This window comes from Salvelinus alpinus, chromosome 14, assembly GCF_045679555.1.
Source record: "Salvelinus alpinus chromosome 14, SLU_Salpinus.1, whole genome shotgun sequence".
Classification (NCBI taxonomy): domain Eukaryota; kingdom Metazoa; phylum Chordata; class Actinopteri; order Salmoniformes; family Salmonidae; genus Salvelinus; species Salvelinus alpinus.
Window position 1 is genome coordinate 38,005,635 of NC_092099.1, and position 6,000 is coordinate 38,011,634.

A 6,000-nucleotide genomic window follows, 5' to 3' on the forward strand; every position below is an offset into this window, starting at 1 on the left:
GAGGCCAGGGTGGGGGTCAGAGTGAGTGACCACCATAGAGAATGATAGAGGCCTCTAATGGCCAAAAGGACATTTAGAATGGGCAGCGCCATTGAGGGTGTCCACCATTTTAATGTAGTTGACTGGGTGGGACTTCCAACTTCATTGGCTGATCCCTCATGTCCAACCGGGTTCTCAGGAGGCAGTAGCTAATTGTGAAGAAGAAAATTGACTACTTTAAAATGAGAGATAGCCTCAATGAAGCTGCCCTTGCCGTCACAGACTGACACAAACATGAGTCCTCTATCTATCTCTATGGTGACCACTGAGCCGTGGGTATCCTCCATGTCTGGGGGATGTGTGAGGAATTGGGAGTAGGAGATGGGAGATCAAGGGGGCCTGAGCTTCAGCTGCCGATGCCAGTAACCAGGCAGGGCCAACAGAGCAAATTCTAGCTCCTTCCTCTTGTCTATATCGGTCTCAAGAGGCCGGCCGTGGCACTAACCCTACCCCCCACTCCCACTTCTGACAAGGGCCTCATAATGACGTGACAAGGAAATACCTCCACTCTCCACCCCCCGCTCACTGCCCAACCTCTTCATGTTTACAGCAACCAGGGTTGAGGTCAGTCAATTCCATTTCTATTCAGTCAATTCAGGAAACAGACATCTGAAATTCAAATTTTCTTCAATGCTTCTCTTTGAGAAAACATTGGAATTGGAATTTACTTCCTGAATTGACTGAATTGAAATGGAATTTACCCCAAATCCTGACAGTATTACATCAGGTAGCGTAGCTAACACCTGGTGTCCCAAGATGGTTTCTGTCTGTTATGAGAGTACACAAGGGGAACAGCAGGTTGAATTGCTTGGTAGCCCTGGTTGTCTCTCCTTCAGCTGTGGAATTTTCCACTAAAGTGGAATGGGTTTAAAAATAAATGGTTGTAATTAAACACCAAAACTATAGTGAGGAACACCTGCTATTTTATTATTATGGGTGGAGGAGAAACTACAAATCAGCGCATACCTAAAATGGGGGCTTGTGGACTAGAGCCTCACAGACTTTTAATTATTGTTTATTTTATTCTGTGGACTGAGGTGGTTTTGTATGATTGTTGCTCAGGCGGAATTGACTTATGTCTTGTGACTTGCTTAGACACCTTTTTAAAGACCTGAAAATAATACAAAATGAGCTTACCATCTGTTAGAAAGTTAATTACTAATATGTAATACCTTCTAAGAATCAAGTGGCTGGAAATAAATATCACATCGGCAGGCGCTAATCATCAATAAACATCTTATAAGTAGTAAACATGGATTATTTTAGATACATATTCATAAGCAGTGCTGACTCCTCCTCCTTCCTCCTCCTTCCTGGCAGCCATACTGAAGACGTGAGATCAGTTGTCCAAAGGGGTGTGGTGATTTACTCTGCACCTATGTACCGTAAAGGGCAAGCGGGCTCCGTTCCTCTCCATTGCTGTACGCTGGGGTGACGCACGACTTGGGATCAAATTAAACCCCAAGGCCTTGGAGCCAAGAACTCTGAGAAGACTGAGGAGAGAGTGGAGCCTTCCCACAGTGGGAGAGAGGAAGCAGGGTCATATTCATTAGGTACCAAATGGAATAAAAACATTGAAACATTTTCCATTGCATGCCATAATGAATATGATCCTGGCCTGAAGCCTCCTCAGAGTGCGAGAGAGGAAGCAGGAAACAGCAGGAGCACCTTTGAAGGTTACGAAGTCAACACGTAGCTTCTGAATCCAAACCCCAGGCAACGTTACGATACTCTACTCTTCTCCCAAAGTGTGTACCTGTACACTCCCGCTCATGTGTTTAAAAGGAATGGACTGGTACAAGGAAAGTGGTGGAAACCTTTTCCAGCCATGCTTGAAGCAATCCAATGATGTTAAATACATGATGAGGAGTGAACGTGTGCACACTGGATAAAACGTAGAGAATCAGAACCCAGACCCAAAATGCTTTGCTAAAGCAGTAGGGGGCGGATGTTTTTCCTACGAACGATAAGTCACAATTATTTGAGTAAGACAGACAACAGGTGAGAAGAACCCCATCACTGCCTGGATATGAGGAATTATCCCCCCCCACCTCCATGAGTCAACAACGCAGGTTTGATCTGAAGCTATAAAGACAGATCATTGAAGGACTGACTGCCGCTTGGCAAAGCCAACGTCCGCTCTATAAACTTTGCAACTTAACACCGACAGAATAAGTCATGTATCCATGTCATCCCAACCCAAAGAAAGAGTTAGTTTGTCATTCTCTGCAATCCCATAGCTAAACAATCATTTCATTAACAGCAACTTGGCTGCTCTTTTGAGCACACTGTCTGTCAATACACTGAGCTGTTTCTTTGATGACACGCTGCTTTTGACATCTTTAATCCTGAATAGAGACATACAGTAAGTGATCTGGTACAAGGCACACAGAATACCTACCTTGACATCTGTCGGAAAACAACACTTTTAATACCGAGTCACCATTACAACCAACAGTTGCAGCTATCCTCAATAATGCTCTTATGTAGCACACTTTGCAAGGACAAAAAAAATCCAGAATTAATTCAGATAGCTACATTCACAATACAGCAGCATAATGTCTGTTCGTTACTTCAGCCAGGTAGTATAGCCCGCAGAGATCTTAAAGGGGAAATCTGGGATTAAAAAGACAACAAAGCGGTTAATTTGTTAATTTGCACCTTGTTTTGGTATACAGCTGAGGGACAATAGAAGGTGGACAGGGTTACAGACCACGAGTAGTGGGGTGAATACTTAAAAGGAAGTCTGAGAGGGAAGTTCAAGTTTGGCTCTCTAGTTATTTAGGGTTGTTGGTTGGGGGCTAGAATGCCTAGTCTCTTTCATCTGACTCAGGGTGCTGCGGAGATACAGCTCTGTGAGGAGAGACTAGAATGCCTAGTCTCTTTCATCTGACTCAGGGTGCTGCGGAGATACAGCTCTGTGAGGAGAGACTAGAATGCCCAGGTCTCTGTTTCTCTCTCACTTCATCACCCCCCCCCCCCTCCTCTAGCATGCAGCATGGGGGGCTTCTCCTTGAAATGGAAGGGTGTGACTTTCATAATACTGTACACCCCGACCCGGGACAATTTAGGACGAGGTCCGTCCTTGATTTCACTCTTTCCCAACCGTAGTGATAATTTCAGTCTCACAGAGTGAACATGACTATCATTGTATAGTCAAGGTGTTGTTTGCTGAATCGCAATACAATAATACATGCAATTGCATTTGTAGAATCATTATTAACATCTTTAAATACCACTCTAGTTGTAAGAATAAAAATGACAAATTAGAATTTAGGTTTCGATCTGCCATGGTCATAGGATACAAATGGGAAACAAAATACCATAGATTACAAAATAGCATTTAGATTATTGAGCTCCGAAACATTGTTCTTGTTGAATTACTATAAAAGGTATGATGACTCTGAATATCTAATGGAAATAGATCTTCTTCTCAACATGGGTAATCTAGAGTTAAGTGTGGCTAACGAGGGAAAATCATGAGATAAAATAAGGTGTGGTTGGAAGGGTCTCTAAGGTAATTTACCCTCTCCGAGGAGGAGCTTTGTGAGTGGTAATTGGTAGGTGGTGAGTGGGTGGTCAGTGGTGAGTGGTGAGTGGTGGGCGTATTGCTGTGGTAGCTGGTGAGTGGTGGTGGGGTGGGTGGTGGATGGTGGGTGGTGAGTGGTGGGTGGTGAGTGGTGGGTGATGAGTAGTGAGTGGTGGTGGTGAGTGGTGGGTGGTGAGTGGTGGGTGGTGAGTAGTGAGTGGTGGGTGGTGAGTGGTGGGTGCTGGGTGGTGAGTCGTGGGTGGTGAGTAGTGAGTGGTGGGTGGTAAGTCGTGGATGGTGAGTGGTGGGTGGTGAGTAGTGAGTAGTGAGTGGTGGGTGGTGAGTGGTGGATGGTGGGTGGTGAGTAGTGGGTGGTGAGAGCTGGGTGGTGAGCGTAGTGCTGTATTGCTTTTGGACTCTGGTTCTGTTCTCCCCCTCTACCCCCACCCACCACCACCTCCTTCCAGGCCCCCCATCAACCCCCATCCCCAAGCCATGCAAGCACTCTAAAATGAATGTGGGTGTAAATGAGCCTAGGGGACAGATGGGACCTATTTATAGGGCCCTGCAGAGGTGTGAAGTTTCTTGGGATTTCTAAGAGAGGGGGCATGACTCCTTAAGGGGGATGAATGTCTCTCTGGGCCACTGTAGGGTTGGTGGGCTGGTGGCTCACTTTGACAGTCACTCATACCGGCCAGACAGGGATTAGACAGGGCCAAGCTAAACAAAACACTGCTCTGTCCTTTGCCTGTGTCTGAGAGAGCAAGAGAGAGAGGGATGAGGACAGAGAAATAAATAAAGAGACAGAGAGAAAGGTGGAGATAACAAGAGCGACAACAAGAGAGAGAGAGAGAGATGTTTACTGTTCATTTTTTATTGTTTATTTCACTTGCTTTGACAATGTAAACATATGTTTTCCATGCCAATAAAGCCCCTTAAATTGAATTGAGAGAGAGTGAGAGAGTGAGCGAGAGAGACCGTTAAACAGGGGGGACAGTGGTAACCTGACACTAAACTGAGGGATGGGGGAGATCCTCCACCACCACAAGGGACTTCATTATCTTTCACTCCAAGAATTGAGTTCCTTTGGGTATAAAGGATGTCCTCGAGATGCTTCTCATTATGTTATCCTCCAGTCACCACACAGGGCTGGGTCCTAACTTGATGTTGGCTCATATACAACTCTGACTTCATGTAAAACTCAGACTTAATCTGAAATCCTGTGTTGTTTTTAGTGGGAGTTACACACATATACAAGTCACAAGTTAGAAGAAAAGAGAGGCTCTCCATCCAATCAAATAATAGTCTCTAAGTTTTTTGTTTTCTATAGCCTTAACACTCATGAAAAACTAACAATGAAACAAAATCAAGAGTAGTATGTATCAGTTGCTAGAGACATTGATAAACTATTGCAACAAGTATGTAAGTCACACTGGATCTTTACAGGATGCTCAAAGAGGTGTAATGGGTTCGCACTCAAAAATATGTAGCATAAAGCTTACTTCATTATTCAATGTTTTTATTTATTTATTACTGCGTCAGGGATATTTACAGAATGCTGGCTGCTTTGCACTGGTCTCACCTGTTGTGGTGCAGTCAAACCAACCCTCACAGACAACATGCCTAATCTCTGTGCTGCCATCTAGTGCTGTGTATCAGTCCTGTATCACATGGTTTCAGTACATCAGAGAAGTAAAAGCTATGCACTGAGTGGCCTGCACCAGATATTAACATTGTGGAAATGTGGAAAGTTCATTGAAAAGTACATGTTCTATGAAACTTATTGTGTGTTACACTGTAATACCTGTTGTTTTGTCTATTGGCAAAATGTCCTGTCTCTGAGTTGCATGATTTAAGCCTAACCCAGCAGCAAAGGTCAATGAGGGAGGAAGATAGGGATAGAAGGGGTTAAAGAGCTTATTGTTGAGAAGAGAGCAGAACATACCACAGGCTAATGACGCCTCTGTTCTCTTCTCGCTGGTGGGTCCCTGTTGCTGTTACTATTCTCAGAGAAGCACTGTCCTGACTATATCACTTCTCTGCATCCCAAATGGCATACTTTTAATCAGGGTTTTGACCAATTGTAGTGCACTACATAGGGAATCGAGTGCTATTTGGGATGTACCCATTCTCTAGCAGCAGATGCAAGGCTAGCCATAATGCCGCTCATAAGATGGAAAATTGCTTGGTGATTGGATGGAGAACATGAGAAGGCTGAGAACTGAAATGCATAGGGCCTTTATTTACTGTAGGATTGCGTCCCAAATGGTATCCTATTCCCTGCAGAGTGCACTACTTTTGACCAAGGCCCATATATAGTGCTCTGGTCAAAAGTAGTGCACTATGTAGGGAATAAGATGCCATTTGGTGCGCAAGCTTGCTGTGATTAGCAACTCTTAGCAACAGACTGATCCCCCTGTGTTGATCAGTTG